The sequence below is a fragment of the Mauremys reevesii genome, linkage group 11 (assembly GCF_016161935.1).
Source record: "Mauremys reevesii isolate NIE-2019 linkage group 11, ASM1616193v1, whole genome shotgun sequence".
Classification (NCBI taxonomy): Eukaryota; Metazoa; Chordata; order Testudines; family Geoemydidae; genus Mauremys; species Mauremys reevesii.
Window position 1 is genome coordinate 51968070 of NC_052633.1, and position 22918 is coordinate 51990987.

The 22918-nt window shown below is 40.3% G+C and overlaps 1 protein-coding gene across 2 annotated transcripts in view; it reads right to left on the reverse strand.

Moving 5' to 3' along the window:
- LYPD6B (LY6/PLAUR domain containing 6B) overlaps window positions 1-22918 on the reverse strand; it is a 178340-nt gene that overhangs the window by 35654 nt on the left and 119768 nt on the right. The window contains exon 10 of one of the 2 annotated variants that reach the window (XR_005586146.1): window positions 22471-22557. The exons of the other annotated variant lie outside the window; for it this stretch is intronic. The gene's annotated coding sequence lies outside the window, so the exon portion shown is untranslated. Of the gene's footprint in view, window positions 1-22470; window positions 22558-22918 lie in introns of those variants that run through there. 2 annotated transcript variants of the gene reach the window in all.

Here is a 22918-nt window from a genome sequence, read left to right on the forward strand (position 1 = left end):
AGGGGGTGATGCCTATATTGGCACATTAGTATCGCTGTATTTTAGCAACACAAATGAGATGGAAACTATGAGTCTTACTGGAGAAATATCAAAACTATCACTAGACTGGGTTATTTATTTATTCTGGGCCAGTATACACTGTACTGAAAAAGTAATAGGGCTGTAGACCCCACCACCCCCCAAAAAAGGAGATTAAGGGCATAATGAGCAAGTGTAATGAGGTGCAGGACTCACACCTGCGGTACCTCCTGCTGATTGTCTCAGGGAATTAGCTCTTTTCCAGCCTGGGAGCCCTCCTCTGCAGGCTGGTGTCCCATTTGTAGCTGGCCCCGTGTCCCTCCCAGACCCCGGTGCCCCTTTACCCTGGGGCTGCCTCCTGGCAATACCCCACCAGTCTCTATGGGTCTCCCCTCTCTGAGAAACCCCCAACCCTCTAATCCCCACCTTGTCTCAGTTGTGGGTTACTGCCAGTCATCATGTAGCCCCTGCTCCCTGCGGCAGACTGCAGTGTAAAAGCCACTCATCATAGGCAAGGGGGTTCAGACCTGCTGCCTTTGCCTACCCCTGGGCTGCCCTCTGCAACTCCCAGTACCCGTTGGCCTTCTGCTAGGCCACAGCCGGGGCTTTCCAGGCTGGAGCTCCCTGGCCTTTCCCCAGCCCTGCTCCACTCAGGTACTCTGCTCAAGTCCCTGCAGCCAGGTCCGTCTCCCTCTACAGCTAACGAGAGAGAGAGAGACTCATCCAGCTCCTGGCTCACTGGCATTTTATAGGGCCAGCTGTGGCCTGATTGGGGTGTGGCCCAGCTGCAGCCGCTTCCCCGATCAGCCCAGCTTTTCCCCTGCCACAGCCCTCTCCCAGGGCTGTTTTAAGCCCTTCAGGGCAGGAGCAGGGTAAGCACCCCGCTACAGCATAATACAGTTCCCAGAACCCAATAGGTACAGCATAATACAGGACAATTCCAAACTGAACAATGGCAAAACACTGTGGGGACTCATCCTAGCTAAAAGTGCTTGAAGTGACTTAGGAACCTATATCCCATGGCTTTCATTGGGATTTAGGCTCCAACGTGCATTTGAAAATTTCATCTGAAGTTCAGATCCCAAACCAGATCTCTAATTCCCCAAAGTTGAATAATAATTGAATTCAGAGCCACTAGTTGAGCTATTCTTGAGGCCTTTGGTTGAATTTGTAGTGGGAAGTATCTTGGCTACCTCATCTGCGTATGGTCACAACCACCAGATTTTTCCTCTCCTGAAAATTCAGAGTCCTTGTATTCTGATTAGAGTGATTTGGATTGATCATATTGTCCTTCTCTGTTGATTTTTGGTAAATAGACAGGAGCACACACCAAAATTCAAATTTGGGTCTGGATTTCAAAGAGCCCTGAAGTTGGGGATGTTTGAATGTTGTTGTATATTGGAATTTAGGCCCTAATCCTGTACCATTAAAGTCAATGGCAACTTTACCATTGACTTCAAGAAGCATAGGCTCAAGCCCTCGGATAGGACAGCACTTTAATTACTTAATAATACTCTAGCCACTTTATTTTTGCAGTATCTCTTTCTATATACAGAAGAGAAAAATAATCCTGATTTTTCTCTAACAGCAAAGGACAATCTATTTACTCACTCGTTTTCAGTCCTTAAAGACCAGTATGAATAAGACCATTGTTACATACCAATGCTCAAGACTAGGATTTCATTTATTTCTGGTAATAAATTACTGAGGTACTACCACTGCCACCCAAATATTATTTTATTTTTTAAAATACAGTCATATACCAAATAAATATTATTTGCAGTTAAATGTAGCACTCTTCAGCTTTTATCCATGAATCAAAATTATAGCTTTGGTTTAGCTGTCAAGATGTAAAACAATATCTTTCTTTCAGATCATGCAAATGGAAGGCTGGATTTCTTTTTTTGTTTCTCTCTCTACATTTATCAAATTTAAAGTAACAATGGGAATATTGAAGAAAACCAAAGAGGAAACACAGAGCTATTGAGCTGCTATAGTGTATCGAGGATTCTATCAATCTTATCATCTAATGCTACATTCTTCTTCACTTAAATTTCAAAGGATACATGAAAGCGTCAAGTAAATTTCATGTAATTGCTGTGCACTTAAAAGTTCCAGAGGAAACAGCATTTCAAGTTTAGTTACTTTGCAAAACATGAAACAAAAGTGCTGTGAAACCCTGTGCTAATGGTCACCTGCAGTCACCTGACCTAGTGGCCAGTAAAATCTCAGTCCCCTCACATTAATTGCACAGCATTAGTTAGCCTCCTGTTGCAATCGCCAGACAAGCAGCGGTCCATTGAGTGATCCTTACTAATAAGTTTCACTGGTGCCTTTTGATTATAATAAGACAGAGCTCTATGTGGTGTATTATAGCTAAACAACCAGCAGAGTAGTGGGAGGAGTACAGAGCCATAGGGACAAACTGTGGAGTTCTTAGGTTGATGAGCATTTGTTCGTGGAAGTTGATCCATTGACATCAATAGGAGAATTCCCATGAGTGAGTGTTCCACAATGTTACTCGTAATGTTGTATCCCTGTTACTGGGAGCTTCTTAAATGAAAGCACTGGTGGGGTGGTGGGGGGCTTCAGTAGTGATGTATACAACTGTGAGTTTATCCACCATGGGTAAAATTTTCACATGCCTAAGGCCCAGATCCTCAAAGGTATTTAGGAGCCTAACTTGCATGGAGTTCAGTGGGGGTAGGGGCCTTAATACCTTTGAGAATCTGGCCTTAGTGACTAAGGACCCTGCATCCCATTTTCAGAAGTGACTTAGCCACTTAGGGCCAGAATTTGAAAGGTATTGGCAACACTTCATTGGCATAAGTGGAAGCTGCATTGCACTCCACATACTAAACACTCAGTTTGGGTTTATTACAAGTGACTTCTCATGCCCTTGGCATTTCCTAACAACTAGTGCCCAGCTTCTGTACAGCTTTTTGGCCTTGATAGTGTGGCTTCTGCAGGAGACATGTTCCCATGCACATGAAGTTGGCCCTCTCTGTGGCGTTCTGCTGGTCTGTGGTAACATGGGTCTGTGCTTCCATGGAGCTCTAGAAATATAGACGGAAGAGGCATAGGAGCCACTTTTCCTCACTTGCCTGCCTCCTGCCCCATTTATGCTCAGTCCTGCACTTCCCCACCAATGGAACTTGAGGGAAGCATCGGGCCCTTTTACCTTCCATCTAATTGGCACCTCCCAGAAAACTTTGTACAACACTGCATTTAAAGACAACTCTGCTTCTCTAACCCCGGCCCAGCTGCCACGTAGGGTGCTTGCATGCTTGACAAAGAGGTTGGGGGACACTCTAAACTGCCCAAAAAGCTGGAAGTGAGTTTCTTCCTCCATTGGTTGAAAATTAGTCAGCTAGGCATCAATTTTAAAGAGGCCTTGGGCTAAAGATACCTGGATTTCCTTGTCAGATACAGAGTGAAGGAAAGGGAACCACTGGGACAAACTAACCCCATCCTTGAAAATAATGTTAATGGGAGTTGTGCAGGAAAATTCCCCTAATTATATTTTATTTCTTGTGACTACGTGTTGGATGGTTATTTCATTATCAGAAGTTGTGCTGGTTTTTCAAAAATGAGTAATTAAACCCCACTTTTATGGCTGAGTGTGTCAGCTGCAAGTCAAGTGTGACAGTTTGTCATTACCAGTGTTCAGCTCCCATCTGAAACCCACGGTACATGCACAGGGAGCTAGCCCATCCCGTTGCGCGCACCACCACAACGACACTATTTTTAGTGCACTAGCTCGATCAGAGATAGTGGGGCTAAGGCTCCTAGAACTGGAAATTACCCCTCCCCCAACTCCAGTGCAGATAGACCCTGAGAAGCAAGGAGATTAAGGCTGTGTCAGTGCTACGAGCGAGGGGTGTGATTCCAACTCTTGTACACATACTCGTGCTACCTCTCATTGAGCTAGCATGCTAAAAATAGTAGCGTAGCCATGGTAACTAGGCACCCAGCGTATGTCCCCATGGAGTGCAGGTGGGTTTGTACTTGGGGCATCAAGCCCATGCTGCTGCTGCACTATTATTTTTAGCCTGCTAGCTCAGATGACAGCTAGCGCAAGTACATGTACGAACACTGGAAATCACACCCCTAGCTCATGGAATAGATGTAGCCAAAATGCTTGTCCAAGATCACACTGGAAGTCTGCGACAGAGCCAGGAATTGAACAGAAATCTCCTGGGTCCCAGTCCAGTGCCTAATCACAAGCCTATTTTTCTGTATATTACATAATACATTAAATTCTCTTCTGCCCAGGAAAGCACAGGGTTCATTAATCTATAGAAAGCAGTTTAAAACTTTCAAAGCTTTGTTTTGATTCTGTTTTGGTAATCAGTTGCTTTAGCCCAAATGGCTCACAATGCTTTCAGTTCTTACTAATGCTAAGACCTGAAAGAGTTAATTATAATTTTATCTGTCAAATATAGGACACTGGTTATTGATACTTACACTTTAAAGCTATCAGATTGTTGTCCCATCTCTCTGATTAACTGTTGGTTTTCTCCAGAGGCCTACCCTTTCAACTCATTTTAGACAACCTGTAATTCAGCTGCCTTTGCCCTCTCTAAATGTGTCGACTTTGCTGGATTCATACAAGAAAGATTTATAGCACAGAATGGCAGGAGGGGTTGGAGGTTAGTTAAGGAAGCTCAGAGATTACTTGCCTTAGGACAGTGAATTCCAAAGCAGCTTCACTAGATCACAGGCAGAATGACTGCTTTGCATATACTCATGACAGACAGAGATATACAATTCAGCATTAAATGGTTCAAGTTGTACTGTATGTGGAATTCTCCCAGTTATTCTGTGTTTGCAATACAAATCATTCATAGTTAACATACAAGCATGTTTAACACGTAGAACCATTTATAAGTCATTTATCAGGCGTTTGTAAACCTAAGATGTATAACATCAATGTGCTTGTATGGAAAGCTTAATCATTCTCTAACAGATGTTTTGCAGCATGAGCTTTCGTGGGTGAATACCCACTTCTTCGGATGCAAGCAGTGGAAATTTCCAGGGGCAGGTGTGTATATATAAGCAAGCAAGAAGCAGGCTAGAGATAACGAGGTTAGATCAATCAGGGAGGATGGGGCCCTGTTCCAGCAGCTGAGGTGTGAAAACCAAGGGAGGAGAAACTGGTTCTGTAATTGGCAAGCCATTCACAGTCTTTGTTTAGTCCTAAACTGATGGTGTTAAATTTGCAAATGAATTGGAGCTCAGCAGTTTCTCTCTGGAGTCTGGTCCTAAAGTTTTTTTGCTGGAGGATGGCCACCTTAAAATCTGCTATTGTGTGGCCAGGGAGGTTGAAGTGTTCTCCTACAGGTTTTTGTATATTGCCATTCCTAATGTCTGATTTGTGTCCATTTATCCTTTCTTTGCTGCTTCTACAGAACCAGACTAACACGGCTACCCCTCTGATACTTAATCATTCTCCTTATCCATGTCATTCAGTAGCGCTATGACACCTGCAGTTTCAGTTCATCTGAGTTACAAGACAACTTCAGTTTAATCATCATTGCAACTTGGATCCATTCACATTTTAACACAAGTTTTATATCCTGCTTCAGCTCAACTGAATTTAAAGTTTCATTTCAAACTGTTCTCTGTAACTGTGATGTGGAACTACTGAGCTCTGCTCCACAGCTGTTGCAGCACCACAAATTGTCTGGTCAACCCACCCAGACCATAAGTATTCTATCCTCCTCCATCCAAGATTTGCTTCCCATGAGCCATGCTTCCCCACACTATTACTACTATTTGACTTTTCTACCCCACATTTAGGTTTCCCTTTCCTCAACACCCAACCTTCCTGCTTCCAAGATGACCAGGCTATTCAACCCTTCCTGCTGTTGGTCACCGAGTCAGTAACAACTGAAATTCCTCACTGCCTTCTCACTGTTCTCTGACACACAACCACATACTCCATTGAAATCTCCAAATTTGTTCTGTCTGCCCCCTCCTGCCTTAGCCTGTTATCTTTTCCATTAAATCTAAGATTTTTTCTTATTAAAAAGATGGTCACACCAATAAAACTCTTCCACCACCATAATCAGGATTTTGTGTCACATTCTCTTGGATATTTGTTGACTACTCTATGATCCTACACACATACTATCTACCTCACCAAACATTTGTTAAAATTCAAGATTCTCCTGCTTGGTTTCCTCAGATAGACCCCCACCAGTAGGAATCAATAAATACATGGGGGGGAGGCAGTAATGTTGATTTTTTTTTAATTTTTTTTTTTTACCAGTACACTTCAGTTGACCATATGTCTGTAAATTCATCCCCTATTCAAGATGCAGTAAAAATAATCTCGATCAACCAAAGATTAGAAAACTATTAATAATCATAACTCTAAATCCTCACCCTAAGCATCTAATGGAAGATATTTGGCACAACAAATTATTGTTGCTAGTTTAATTCAGCTTTGGCTTTTAAGATCAAAACTTATGTTCTGGAGTCTTCTCAACAGCCTCTGCTTGCCATTTGCTTACATCCACCAACAATTTTTCTAACTAACTTCATTTTCCTCTGAGCTCATGTCTTAGTATTTTAAACTAAAATGCCTTCTAAATACCCAGGATATAAATGACAGCATTAAATGCGATATGATGATATGAGAGGGGCATGTAAAGATAACAAGACTATGATAAGCAGGAATTTCCTCCTCCAGGGTATTAATTGGGAACCATCTAAGACAGGAACATGAGAAAGATAGAAATGATGAATGTTTTAAATGACAGCTTCTTAAGCAGAGAAACGATAGCACCTCTAAGTTTCTAAAGAAAGAGTAAGTTAATAGTAATCTCTTTCAACAGAGCAAAATAAGCATAGCAGTGTTGTCAGATTTTATCCAAAATCTTAAAAGGAAGCCAGTGAAAATATTTGCTTGAAAAGGAATGTGACGCATATTAGAGAATTTTCAAGCAACTGAAAATAGATTTTAAAAACAGCCTCTCAGACCACAGAAATTAGTGATTCTTCAGCTTAGCAAAACAAAAGTTGCACAATGTCACTTCTAGAGCATCTGTCACCTGCAGATCTTGAAGCACTTTACAAATCTTAACTGATTAAGCCTTAGAAGGTAAGTATGGGATAGGCAGGAGACACCAAGGCTGACTACTGAAACACTCCAACCTGAAGACAGAGCAAAACTGTTGTTTTACACAATATTTTAGGAGAGGGAGTAAGGAAGTAGCCATTATCCAATTACAACTGCAAGGGAAATAGAGGTAGGCAGCCTACAATTATCTGAGTTAGAATTTGGCTAGAACACCAGTGTTTACACCTCTATTTTTATGGAGAGAGCTGTGGGGTTCTGAGCTTCAGCATTCAGAACCTTGTTTTGTAATTCAGCCAAACGACTTCATCTAGCATCATAGCCCCCTGTCACACCACACTGGGACATTCGTTCGGTACTGACTTGAGTGAGAAAGTGTTACCTAGTAGAGCTGGGGGGAATTTTCATGCAAACCCCCTGCCCCCCTCAAAAAAAATGCAGATTCAGGTCAAGCAAAGCAATTCAGGAATTTGGGACATTTTTTGTTAGAAAGAAAATAAAAGAAAGAAAATGTCAAAATGCCTCATTTTGGCATTTCTAAAATGAAACATTTTAACTTTTGTTTTGGAAAAAGGTTTCATTTTGGAATTTCTCCTAATTTTTTTTAATCTAATAATTCTTGAAGTCCACATGAATTTTTTTTAAATTTTGTTTTGTTGAAAATTTTGAAACATTTTTGCTTTGGGTCAACCAGAAATTAATAATTTTTTTCCATTTTTTCAGACCTGCACCTGATGCAAATATTCAGTTACTCAGACAGCCCTGTACCTAGACACTCATCAGCACTATTGCTCCTGGAGGCTTTTTTCAAGTACCATCCAGTCTTAAACCTGCTTAATTTGATACTGAACTGAATCAAAACACATGGTGATATTGTTGCAGGTAAAGACACCAATTAAATAATATCACAGGTGAATTTGACAATGATCATGTAGATGAACTCAGAGTTTTCCTAATAATAAATGACATAGCACTTAATAGCATTTCTCCCTTCTTTTCCCCCCACCCCCAAGATCTCAGAGTTCTTTACAAAGTGGATAAAATATGAGCCTATTTTCAGACAGGGAAACTGAGATACAGAGAGCCATTGGAAGAATCAAGAATGGAAACCAGATATCCTGACTTTTAGCAAGATTAGCGAAAATACCTTATTGCTGGTATTAGCAAAAATTCCACTTAATGAGGATGCACTTGGCTAATGCCAAGGGGCTTGAGTGGTGCGTACCAAAGTGCTAAATAGGGATTAAATATTAAGCATTGTTATATTATGCAGAAGTTGCCAACAAATAATTGAGATATATGTGTGGGGAACATGAGAGGGCAGGAAGGGCTAGGACCAGAGCACACAGCTCTCTGGCAAATCCTGGACTGGCTTTGTGCTATTCTATGTTACCCTGAGGGCCAATTCAACTGCTGGCAACCCCAGGCTGAAGGGAGCTGAAAAGTGATTTAGAGCCTTCTCATTTTTAATAAACTATCAAGATGATATATGATGGAATTTAAAACAGAGTGAGAATATGTGTATATCAAGACCAATTCCAGGATTTTTCAGCACATCTTCTGTGTGCGAATGAAATACTTTGGAATGGCTGCAATAACAGAAAAATCTAGCTCTAGAAAAAAAACCCCATAAACAGGAGGAAATAAATAGCAAATCAAATATCATCCAATTAAATCCCACAAAGGTGCAGATTTTTGATGGGTAGGGCAGGAACTGTATTTGATTTTTATTGCATTATTTGTTAAAAGACAAATTTGTCACAAAGCCAAATTAATCAAAGGGTTTTTGTAAGTGGACAATGACAGAGGAGAATGTCTGATGGATGGAGAAGCTTCTTAGTGGGAGATAGAGCTCACTCCTAGGGCTATGTAACAAAACAGAATCAAACACCTTAAAGGCTCAGACTACTACCTGCAGAAATCTGTTACGGACGTACATTAGACCAGTGGTTTTCAAACTGCAGGTGGTGACCCAGTGCTGGCTTGCAGATTGTAAGACACTGGGTCACAGCTGCTCTTGTCAGCACCGCCGACTGGGCTGTTAGAAGTCCCGTCAGTGGTGCTGCCCAGCTAAGGCAGGCTAGTTCCTACCTGTTCTGACACGTGCTACACCACAGCAGCGACCAGCAGCAGGTCCAGCTCCTACGCAGGGGGGCCATGGGGCTCCACATGCTGCCCCTGTCCTGAGCACTGGCCCCAAGCACCCAGCCTATGGGAGCTGGGGGAAGGGCGGTGCCTGCGGGTGAGAGCCATGCAGAGCTGCTTCAGCCTAGGAGCCAGACCTGCTGCTGGTCGCTTCTGGGGCACAGCACAGTCTGCAGTGCCAGTCTGCAGTGCCTGCCTTAGCACCCCCGCTGTGCCACAGACCAGGAGACGCCCGAGGTAAGCATGTTCCCCAATCCCCTGCCCCAGCCCTGAGACACCCCCCCAAACCCAGAGACCTCCTGCATCCCAAATCCCTCATCCCTGGCCCCACCCCCAGAGCCTGCACCACCGGCACAGAGCCCTGACCCCTTACTGCACTCCGACCCCCTACCCCAGTCCTGATCCCCCCCCAAACCTGGAACCCCTCCTGCACCACAAAGCCCTCATCTCCAGCCCCATCCCAGCCCAGAGCCCTGACCCACTCCCACACTCCAACCCCCTGCCCCAGTCCAGAGCCCCCTCCCATACCCTGAACCCCTCATTCCCAGTCCCACCCCACAGCTCTCACCCCCACACCCCAACCCTCTGCCTCAGCCCTGAGCCCCTCCTATACCCCAAATCCCTCATCCCCAGCTCCATTGGGTTGCGGGCATCAACAATTTTCTTCAACTGAGTTGCCAGAAAAAAAAGTTTGAAAACCACTGCATTAGACCCACACAACAGCTTTGATTTGCTATTAAAACCACTTTGGTGTTCTCCATGCTGACAACAAAAACAACTGACAGATTCACCTTCAACTTAAAATAATATGAAGAAAGGATCCATTTTTTCAATGCTATTCTTAAAAGGTTTCAATCAAGCTGGGTGATAAATATTGCCGTATAGAAAGTCACATGGGTATATAGCGTGAAAGACTGTCATTGCAATTTCTGTCTTGTAAAAGAGCAAACAAGACAAGAGAAATTCACTGGCATGCTACTGCTTTCCCAGACCATTCCTCTTGCTCAGTGTACACTTGACAATGACATTTCTTTCTCTAAATGTCTGAAACGTGGGAGGAAAATCAAGACAGAAGGGTGTCATTACTTTCACTTAGGAGTGGTAACCTAGCGTGTACAAACGCTGACATTCTAGCAGGATATGCACTTACGGAAGCTGTACACATCTGTTGACTGGCTTCAGTTTTCTGACTTGAGTAGTTATGAAACACTTTCTAGCTGGAGGTTGAAAACAGTTTTAACTCCACTCTTTGTAAGACGTACAGAATGCAAGATTTTCAAAAGTAACCGTTGTATATCTATTTTCTTGCACTAATTTATAACTCCACAAGGCGACTGCTATTGTTTGCTATTGCACAAAAATGTGAGGGACCGATCATTTTCATCCAAGGACATTATCTCACATTTTGGAGAAAGCTGACAGTAATTAATTTTAACATGCAAAATTATGCATGTGTGCGTAAAAAGTTACATTTCTTTTAGGGGATCAGTCAGCTGCCCAATGAAGTCAGTTGAAGGCTGTCCATGGACTTCAGCAGGAATCGGATCAGGCCCTTAAACAGCAGTTTCTATCTAATCTATCTGCCTCTGTTCTTACGTGTCTTCCATCATGGTGGAAGCTGACAGCAGAAAAAACCACATTGTCGAAGTTCGAGTGAGACTTTAACTGGCAAAGCAGAGAGAAGAAAATATTTTTTTATGGATTGTTATTAAATGTGACAAATTATCTAGCACACCACCACTTAGAAACAAGCAAAACCTTGAAGGAGGCTCCAAGGAGTTTTATGAAAGAATGCATTTGTATCCCCCTGGCATTTTATAAACATTTTTGATTAATAAGTACTTTTAGGCAATTTAGGTTTTTCTACTTCCAAAATTAAATTGTTTGTGGCCATAGGGGATCACAGAGTGCACGTTCCCATGTTTAGGGACTGTGGTTTGCTATTAAGCCTAAATGTTAAATAGTGCCCAGATATTACAGTGATGGGTGCTTCATGAATGCTAATAAATAATAATAATAATGAAATAGGACATGTATTCTTTAGTATTTATATCAAAAATGCATTTTTAAAAAGACAACTATGGATGAATCTGGAAATTAATTTTGGGCACTGCTCCCTGCAGCAGTGGCTTGAGGCTAGTGCTCAGGGTAGGCAGAGAAGGGCCTGAAAACAGCTTGTGGAAGTACTTCCTAATTTCTGAGAGTCATTTCTCTTCTAGTAGAGGGGACCATCTTTTCTCCAGGTGCCTCAAATGTAACATTCACTGGTGCATCTTAATCACTGTCATCCAGAGGCAAAAACTCCAATCTATGCCAGAACTGCAAGGAAAAGTCATATCACATCACAGCAGCATCTTCTGTTTATTGATGGTAACTGGTTACCTCGCCTGTTACAGTATCATCTTCCTTCTAATTTTACTGTTCATTTCCTGCACATTATATAAAGACAATTTAATGGGTTTACAACTTCCTGGTTGATCTTCTCTGTCTTTTGAAGGTTGATACATTATCATCCCTTGGAACCTATCTGATTTATTTCGTTTGCACTGCTTGAAAAGAGGCATCAGCTAAATAAAATGTTTTCTCTAATGAGCATCCCTGGGGGATGTGATACTTGCACATAGGGAGTGAGAAATAAAGACTTCAAGTAACAGAAGCCTAACAAACATGAAGGGTGAAAGAGCTTATGAAATGATGAAAACACAGAGGAGCTGTGCACCCCAATAAAAAAAAAACTATTGAAGACTCAAACTTTTCATGCCTTTCAGGAGCATCCCTGGACCCTTCTGATATTAACATCTCAAATTTTAAGAAGATAAATCACTATTTTCTGTCCATTCCGATTCCCCTAGTCTTTTAGCCTGCAAGCTCTTTGGGGCAGGGACTGTCACATACTGTGTCTGAAGAGAGTCTAACACAAAGGGGGCCCAACTGAGCTGAGGCTTCTAAACTCTACCACCACATAAGTGAATAATAATAATAATGCACTGTAGTAACACCAGATTGTAATGGCCTCCTACCTCTGCTGTTCCCATACTGAGCTGAATGGACATTTTAAAAACACTGGGCCAAGTGCATCTTTAGTGTAACTCCTTTGACTTCAGTGCTGTTATTTCAGGGATGAATTAGGCTCAGATTCTTCTGTTGGGAAGAGCACAGTTTTCAGAAGAGCTAACTCAGCCAGCCTGGCAATGACAATAGGAAAAACTTAAAAGCATGTTAAAAACAAGGTTTGGCCAAGGAGAAGAAATGAGGAAGCAGAATTTATTCACTTAGCTTCTTTCCCCCCCTCTTTCACAACTACCAATCCCAATGATGAAATATTCAAGTAGCCCTGCCCGGTTTTATAAAAATAATTGAAACTTTTACACTGATTTGTTAAAAATAAAAATCCCAGTGTGAGTTTTGGTTTTATATAAGATCAAATGAACTGTGGCAACACACACACACTGTGGTTTGACTTTAGGTTTAAAATATTTTAGAGTTGGTCTATGTTCATTTGACATTAACATAATAAAAGGTTAATTGAATTATTTGTATTGTGGTAGCACTTAGGAGACCCAGTCATGGACTGGGACCCCATTGTTCCAGGCACTGTGCAAACACTGAACAAAAAAGATGGTTCTTGCCCTAAAAAGCTTAACAATCTAAGAGTGAAAATTAAAAGCAAGTATCTTTTCTGGATATCATATACAATTGGATACCTGTTTGTTTGGGGGGAGTGATAGCTCAGTGGTTTGAGCATTAGCCTCCTAAACCCAAGGTTGTGAGTTCAATTCTTGAGGGGACCACTTAGAGATCTGGAGCAAAAATCAGTACTTGGTCCTGCTAGTGAAGGCAGGGGGTTGGACTCGATAACCTTTCAGGTTCCCTTCCAGTTCTAGGAGATAGGTATATCTCCAATTTGAAAAAAACAAAAAAACCTGTGGAAAATGGATTGGTAGCCTTAGTCCAGTTCCTAGTGGGTTGGTCCTTATCACAAAAAGTACCATGGCTCTGGGCACTAATTTTACTCAGGTTGGATAAGGAATAAATAGGCCTGGAGACTGAACCCCTCTCTCCTGTCAAAGTGGTCATGTTCTCTCGCAGAGGTGAAGGCACATTGTCGAACAGCATGGGGGAAATCTGCACTGTTTCTGCTGGTGATAAGCCTTTCATGTGGATAAAACAGAGATTTCAATCTCCAAGGCTCTCATGACAGCACCTTTGCCCAGCAACAAATTCATGAGGAATACCATTTTGCAGAGTTTAGTGTTCTGCTGACCATTTGACGTCTCTCTCATATCATTCCCCCAATAAGCAGCTTTGAGCTGTAATTAATGACAATGTGGCTCACAATAACAACATGAAGAAGAGGATCTTTACAGTTTATGTTTGAGGATGTGATTCTCTCCTCCCTCCCTCTCCTTCCCCACACCCCACCCCCTTGAGGAAGACATGGTAATCTTGTCAGATAGTGAAGACAAAAAACTGGCTCTTGTTCTGTGAAAGACAAAAATTGATGGCCTTAGTAAGGCCTGGATCCAGACCTCCTACAGATAGGCAGCGCTGAAAGATCTTCTGTCTCTTTTTTACAAGAAGGAAAAAAAGATAGAAGAAAGCTGCATTCTATACATCCTATGAAACCTTAATGGAAAATATCCCACAGATCTTGTAATAATTTAATGACTGCCATGAAATAAGGGAGGGAATGCATTTGTGCTCAAAAACCATTTAGGATAGACATTATTTTACAAGGTAGCTCTGTTTAAGATCACTTAGAATAATTTAAAAGGAACTAATAATAAAACCTTATTTTAATTACTACAGGTAAATTTCATTTGCAATCCATGCAGTTCACATACAGATGCTACCGGCATGTTTAAAGAGCAATTATTTTTAAGACCTGTTGTTTAAAATCATTCATATTATTGATCATTTTGTGGACTAAAGGTTTTTATGGACTTAAAACTATTGTCAATTTAAATTTGGTCCCAAAATAAAATTTTATAAAAAGAAACATTTATACAGTGTATCACCAAGAGAAATGTTTCTACATTTTAAAAGATTTCAAATGAAAAATATCTGTTTGTAAATAAACATCCCCCCAAAAGAGTGTGAAATCCAAACACCGCAGCACTAATCAATGAAAGTGAAAATATTAGTAACATCATAGAGGAGCATTTGCAGTTCTATTGGACTGTGGAAATAATTTTTAAAGAAATATGGCTTGCATCTTGTACAATAAAGTAAACAGTTATAAGGTATGCTTCATTAACATTCACAAAAAATGTAGTTAGGTTTTAACAAGACCAGATATTCCTGATTCATCTAAAATGCTGAGATCTTAAATCCCAGATAAATATATGAACTCTAGTCTAACTTAAAAAATTATTCAACTGTAATAGATACCTTGTTATCTCCCTGGTTCTAAAATACAGGATGCTGTATATAGAAATCTCTGAAATCTAGATGTTAAGTAGGACTACAATAATGAGAAACTAATTGCTGGTGTAAAGTATCCGGTTTTTTAAAATCAGATCAAGAAGCAATTTACTATCTTCTACAATGTTCTCTGCCAAAGTAAAGATGTCAAGAATAAAACTGAGCCCCATTCACTCTGTTTTGTCTTGCAGAATATGGCCAAAGGGTAGCTGAATATCCAGAGGCTTTTCAGCACAAATTTATATTTCTGTGAAGTTTTTACCATTTCTCCCACTCTCTCTCTCTCTCAGCTCTTCTTTACTACTTCTTTCTCAGAAGTAAACTAGCTCCAATCCATTGGCAGTGATACAGACTGGCTATACTTTTTACTAAGTTCAAATAAACCTAGTAAAGTTTGGGAACTTTTCAGCATGAGGCCTTTTATTATCAATTGCACTTCACCTTTCACACCTGCCTAAGCCAAAATCTCACCAGCTACCTCGATAATAACGTGACTGAGAAATTATCAAGATTTTGTATCCTGGGAGAATAATCATTTCTGAATGGATGCTGTGTCACTGAGGATCTCCCTGTTTCTTCCCCACCCGTGAGACCTCATGCAATGGTCACTGTTACAGCTGATCAAAAAGTGCAATTTCCATCCAGCAAGAAATTACAATATTTTGGGGGGAAAAATGTCCCAAATTAGGATGAAAAGTCAAAATTTTGACATTTCCCATGAAATGCAAATTCCAAAAGGATTTAGATTTTGAAGAATTGGTTCATTTAGATAACATCAAAACATGTAACATAAATGTAAAATATAATACATAAATTTAACATTAATGTTAAATATAAAAGTCAAAATAAAATTAAATAAAGTAATAAAGTTGATGTGAAACATTTCAACATTATCAAAATACAAGAAAGATGAAACAAATTGTTTTTAAGTTTTCCAGTAGAAAATGTCACCAAAATTGACATGTTCCTAAAATGACATTTAGATTTTGATGAAACTGCACTTTCCAATGGAAAAATGTTCTGTCAAAAAAAAATGTTCAGCCAGCTCTAGTCATCTTATCGTCCCTCAGGAAGGACTAGACAGAACTCCCTTTGGGGCCTCTCCTATTGCTCTTTAACTGACTGAAAAGTTCCCTCTGGAATGCTGCAAAGGACTCCCTTCCTACGGCTCTAAGGGCTAAGAACGTCCAGAGGGAACATGACAAACCAAGACTTGGAGTTCAGACCAGGCCTCTCATTGAAAGCTGCAGTTTTAAAAGCCACAGTATTTTCCATCCAGACTTATGTGAAGGAAGTGAACTACATGGCATGCTTTCTTTTTCCCTTGGCACTAAGAAAATGGGCTCTGCTGATAGGGAGGGGGACAGACACTCTCAAAGACATTATTTCCTCCCAACCCTGCAAGGACTCAATGCATAAATTCATAATGACTACATCAGTGCTACTGAATCCAAATTTATAAAAATTCCTGCCTCCTATAGGGAACACGTTGATCTATAGTTATTGACCCTGTTGGAGCAATGTTTTGAAGCTAATATATTATTGTGGCAAACATGGTTAAGACATGAACCTCCCCCTAGGAGGAATAAGAAGTCACTGTAGCCCTTCTCATTGCCCTAATGAGATATGTAGTAACCCAGATAACCTGATGTATTGGACAGAGGAAACAAAACACAGCATATCCTAAATACAACAATCTACAGTCAGTTGCATAAATTTTTAAAGCAGAGTTTTTAAGCTGTCAAATCTATCTGTAAATATATGAATTAGATCCACACCATGTGAAAGCTTCTTAATCCTGTCCATACTCAGACATATAAATCAGCAAATGACATGATGGGTTCTGGAAAGTGAGGTCACTGATTGCCTATTTGCTTCATGAAGATTAATATCTACATCTCTAGTGCCAAGATCTACGGCCACGTCCTGCTCACCTTGCAGACTAATTGTGTAAGTCTAGCAGGATTTGGCGTTGAATCAGATGCCAAAATAAACAAGCCCTTAAAGCTGTGTGGAGGCCTGGAGGAAAAAAAACTGCATGTGTGTGTGTGTTTCTGAGAATTATCTGGGGAGCACAAGCATAGAAAGATCTGATTATATTTCCAAATGCTGCAGCTTCAAGGAAGCTATGGTCAAGCTGACATGAAATTACTATTCAGTGAATGACTGAGATAATTAAATTGACATTGAGCCACTAAAATTCCCCTTTAAGTGCACAAATTACAGCATTAAATAACTGTCTGTGAGGGATTAATAAAAAGGAGAAGAAATCAATAGACTTCCCATAGTATGATTATTGCCGGTGCGTATTAGTTCATCAGAATCTTTGGCTAAACAACCTAATGAGAAATTCCCCAGGAGGCAGATGTAGAGCAAAAGGAGAAGGCTCCTTAACATCTGTAAATATAGCATACACATTTTTTTTTAAACAAACAAAAGTCAGTAGTTCTTAGAAGCAACCCCATCACCTAAACTCTGGACCTAAACACTCCTGAAATGAAATCTTGATGTGAATTTGCTAGGCGTCTTGATTCTGCTAACACCATGATGGAGTGTTAGCACCATGATAGTTAAAGCTTAGCAGAGATTGGCTTGAGCTGTGAACTCTGACCTAAAATAGGAAGATCTGGTGCCCCAGTTCAATGCCATGTTTATCCCATCACTTTTTCCTTTGTGCTAATGCTGTTCTAAGGGATCACTTATTTAGACCCAGAAATGATTCCAGAATGCTAAATATTTAGCAAGATATGGGTTATTGTATTAATAATGGTTGTATCTCCTGAGATGCTTTATTCATTTAAGACTAAAGATTAAAGGAAAACCGATCATCAACAACAGAGTATGATGTCCCAATGGTTGATTCTCATTAGTAAAATAGATTTTCCATGAAACATATTTTTACAAACTTGAGCTACTGTCAATATGGACAGATTAACTAAGCATTACAACTGCCCTCTTGAACCAAATGATGATCTTCAGCAACAGGGTTTTCTGTATTAGAATGCACCTTGTCCCAACAATCCAGAAACAGTTCTTTTACCATCTGTGTCTCAATTTCAGAACACATGAGGTAAAAATCATCCATGCACTGAGAGGTAGCAAAAGACCTAATTCACCAAGTAAGCTCCATTTAAACCCTATTTTTAGGATGTGAATTTAGCACTGCATAGACCTCCTGCTGGCCATCATGATGGGGAGAATTCCACTTATGGGGAACATGGTGTGACTTGTCTACTTCTAGTTTCACATTTAATTTAAAAATATTTTAAAGTAGTTTGTGCATATACATTTGCTTTAGCAAAAGACAGTTAGTATTCATCCCATTGCCGTCTGTCCCTATACAAATCTCAGTTAATTTTAGCAAAATGAAAGGAAATTCAGAACATAAGCAGGCATTGCAGTAATTACTCCTGTCTTCTTCAATTCAGAGATATTAGGTTTCACATGTTGCATTAAAGCAAGATAATTTTTATTTTCTAAAGTTCACACACAGAATGGACCAGTCATGCGCTGTAGCAAGAACAGGGAGCAGTGCCAGCTCTGGGCACCAGCGCAGGTGCTTGGGGTGCCCAACGGAAAGGGGTGGCAAGTCCGGGTCTTTGGCGGCAATTCGGTGGCAGGTCCCTCGGTCCCTCTCGGAGGGAAGGACCCGCCGCCGAATTGCTGCTGAAGAATGAAGCGGTGCAGTAGCGCTGCCTCCAAAGTGCTGCCGATCGCAGCTTTATCTTTTTTCTTTTTTCCTTCGCCGCTTGGGGCAGCAAAAAAGCTGGAGCCAGTCCTGACAGGGAGGGAGGAAAATGTAAGTGCAATTGCGGTCTCTTGTTGACTAGTTTTCTGGACAATTTTTCAGACAACAATAGAGAATGATGTCCCAATGGAAAAAGCTCATTAGTAAAATATGTTTTCTATTAAAAGTAGTTTTATGAACTTGAGTTAGTGCCAATATTAACAGATCAACTGAGCATGACAACTGCCCTCTTGAACCAGATTACTGTATTGTATTCAGCACAAGCCATAATTAATTATTGTGGCAAACTGTCTGCTTCCCAGTGCCCAGGACTGAATTCTGGTTCTGCTAAGTGGACAAGATCTTTACTTTGCACTTTCTGGATCCAGTGCTTAATTTGTGCCAGGCTTGCCGAGGCTGAGCCCTGGCACCTCTGGGCTTGCTGTGTCAATTATGAAAGTAAAAAAATTGCTTGAGCCCCGGGACCTCTTTCATTACAAATTAAGTACTGTCTGCATCAAATACGAGACAGCAAAAGGCAAGTTTCTTGTTTATTGTAAGTCTGCTGGCACCCAGGAAGATAAAAACTGTGCAGAGTGTCAATAACTCTTCCATAGTGTCGTCAGTGCTGAGCTTAATAATGAAGGATCCTATAATGGCTATGATCTCCCCTCATCAGAAGATATCATCAGGCACAGTGAATACACAAAATTAAAAAATGGTTGACTAGTGCTAGTGATTTCACTTCTGAATATAAAACATTACAAGTGGATGCAAGGTTCAATATTTGAATCAGATTTCAAACACACAAAAGATATTTGGCTCGAATGTTTTGCACCAGACTATTAAAGAGAAAAAGAACAGTTGCTAATTTCAGTTCTGGATTTTTAACAAAACATGGGGACTCTGGATCTCTGGTTTTGCTTTGGCCCATCTCTGAATAAAACAGAGATATTCATAAAATGAATTGTCTACATATTGTCCAAAATCTGTACATGGAGCTTTCACAGTGTGCTGTCCTTTCTTTTTAACATGCGCATTCACAAACTATATAATAGTGCAATTTTACAGAAGAATAAAAAACAAAGAGGAGAGAAAGAGACCACATTCTGTGCTCTCTATTATTTATTTAGTTTACATTATTTATGTAAAAATATTCTGAATAAAATATTTTAATGAAAAAAGTAATAAGGGTGTGATGCTAATGATAAAAGAGCCCCAAACTACAATAGAACATCCTTATGGCAAGCCATTTTCATAAATATTTTTTCCTAAAAATACCACTACAGGGAAATGTATACTTCCTTGGGTACGGAGATGATAGAGGGAGCGTAGAAACATCCTACGCCACATCTGAATATAAACTTTGAAACAGGAAGTGGACTTTTTCTAAAATAAATCTTGTGTATTTTTGGTTTCAAATATCCATTAACACTTCATTCAAGAGCTCATAATTTTCCATTCAGTCAACCTACCTGCTCAATGATGTAACCTCAACTGATCTGTACAGCACCTCCCAGCTGCAGATCAAGCCTTAATGAAAACATTTGCAAACCCATAATCCTTGTAAAGGGTATAGTCTATTCCTTTCTATTGTGTTTTCCAATGTCTTTCAAATGTCCAGGCTGTTTACATTAGCCATTCTATCTCCCTAAACTGGCTTAGACTAGCAGAGGTACCCGCTGGTTTTGAGCAGCAGCTGTTATTGTAAAGTAAAATGAAAAACAAACCACTCTTATTCTAGATTTTCCTCTATGTACACCACACTGAAAAAGAAAGGGTCGGGGAGAGGACTTCAGGGTTTCTCTTAATGTATAAGTGAAATTCCAAAAGCAGTGGTGTTCAAATACATGTGAGGACATGGAGAGGTGGCAACAATATGCCCCCACTTTCTCCAGGCTCTATGGAAATTAAAATGCTCGTTAAATTAATCGAGTTCAATCTCCAGAGGACTGATCGCTCAGAGAACCTACTTTTTAGAAAGACCTCCTTGGTGTCACAATGGTAACCGAGCAAGTCAGAAACAATAACTAATGACATTGACTGTTACCTGGAAGAGGCCTCTCTTTAAGGGTCAGTACCACAATGTGCATTGTCATGGAAACTACAAGCAAGAGATAATGAAGAGGAGCTTCAAATTAACCTGCAAGGGTAACTGGATGTACCTCTGGTCAGAGTTCCTATCAGTCTCTGCTTTCACTTTGCTGATTTTAAATTACTTGATTTTCTTTCTTTCAGATGACCAGGTTTTGCACACTTTCACAATGCCTGTTTATCTTAGCATTTTCTATGCTACCTATTGCCATAATATTCTAAGTCCTTTATGCCAGACACACAAGGCTATTTCTTAAAGTGACACTGTCAGACTTGACCTATGATATGCAGAAAATAGTTCTGTTTGGAAGCTTTTTTGTTTCTCTTTCTCATGTCCCTTCATTCATCTCCTTTCATAAAATAACTGAATGATTAGGAATGGCCCCACAGCTGAAGCTCCTTTTACCAAGCATCATCATGTTACCACTGTGTTTTCTGTAAAGTAAGCTGAGTTCAATAACCTTAAATATTTCAGTAACTCATGGTCATAACACTGGCTACGATACTGAATAGCACTGAGGAATCAGGTAAAGAGGATGACTTCAGATTCCCAAGTTTCCTGTGACCAGCAATGTAAATTTGGGGCAGATGGTGTAACATTGGGTAACATCTTAGTCAACCCATAGCCTCAATCACTTCATTGGAACTATATGTGGGGTGAGGTACTACCCAATACTGTATGACTGATGCTACCACAAGCTGGCCCTTAAAATCATGTTTCAAATTCCAGAAAATTGGATACTGGTTGCACTTATTTGGTTGCACTTTGTCTTTACGTGATTTGGAGGGAGAATAAAAATGAATAAAAGACAATACATGGAGAACCTTTGGAGGAAGATACAGATTAAGGAGCAGATTTTCAAAGGCACACGTGAGTTAAGCACCCGACTACCACTGGCTTTCAGTGTGAGCTGAGTACCCAACAGTCTTTGTGCCATGGGAAATATCCCATATCCCTTAACTAAAATACATTGACAATTATGTCTCCTCTTAAGTGTGATTCTTGCAACTCTCATTGCATGTAAAGACCCATCTTCATCATGTTTTTGTCCGAGGGTGATACACAATGTGCCTGGTGGCACCAAATTTCAAAGTTATAAATCAGGGGGTGATGATTAATGAGAGATGTGAGTTCTCTTCCTGGCTCTGCCACTGGCCTGCAGGGAGACCTTGGGCAAGGCACTTCACCTCCTTGTGCCTCAGTTTCTCCACTGTAAAATGGGGATAATGATGCTCTCCTCCACTGTAAAGCACTTTGAGAGCTACTGACGAAAAGTGCTATATAGGAGCTAAGTATTATTACTGTTCTTTCAGATGGTGACAGTAACATTCTATTTCTTTTGATTATTTCTCCCATCTAACATTGGTTCTTCATCAATTCTGTACTGCATAGTTCATTTAACAATCACAATAAGAAGGTAAGGCTTTGGATATTTATTGCCTCAGGTCAATGTGCCTTGCCACTTTGGCTGTCAACTCAAATATTGTTTATGCACACAAACAAATTTTCAAGTGCTAGGAGAAACAACTCAGTACTCTTTATGTGATTCACCATATACAAATCACTTTAGCCAGCCTTATTTAAATTAGTAGGATCTACCTAGAATAACCTCATCACAGTAATTCATTTGTATTATCACAATAATGGCTTAATGCACTGTAGGCTAACAGATTTTTGCCTGCCATTTGTACTACTCTCACATTTTGTTTTAAAATAAGGAATTGTGCCTGTAACCACCATATATATTGGGTGAAATCATTGCCCAACTGAAGTCAATGGCAAAATTCCCGATTGACTTCAATCAAGCAACGATTTCACCTATTGTATTCAAAACGTACATTGATCATTTAAACATTGCTTTCCAAAACACACGTCCCATATTTCCTTTTGTGTGTCATACTGTTCTTTAGCAGTATATTCTTTTCAAAGTTAAACAACGTAGAAGAAAGAATAGCATAAGAACCTTGCATAGAGTTGGTTTTGGGACACAGTCTTGTCTGTCAAAGCATGAATGGAATTCCAAACTATATCTGATGATAGATTCAGTAGTGTTCTGAGTTCTACCTGTATTCAGCAAGGGAAAGAAGCATATAAGCATCATTAAGCATAGATTAAAGAGATACCTCACTACAAGAAAAATAGCCATAATATAAGCCATATTCGCTTGTGTGTGTCCAGCTGACAATGTAGACAGCAGTGATAATGTTTAAGGAGAAAGAAAGAGAAGCTAAGTGATTTCAAAAGGCTAACACAATTCTTGGAAGCTAGAACATGAATCAAGAATTGGAGATGGAGAGGAAGAATGGTCTTGTGCTTAAAGCACTGGATGCATCCCTAGGAGACAAGAAGTCTCTTGTATACCGATTCCCCTGTAAAGGAAGGATACTATTTCCCCACCATACTCAGGAGACTAAATTCATTACTA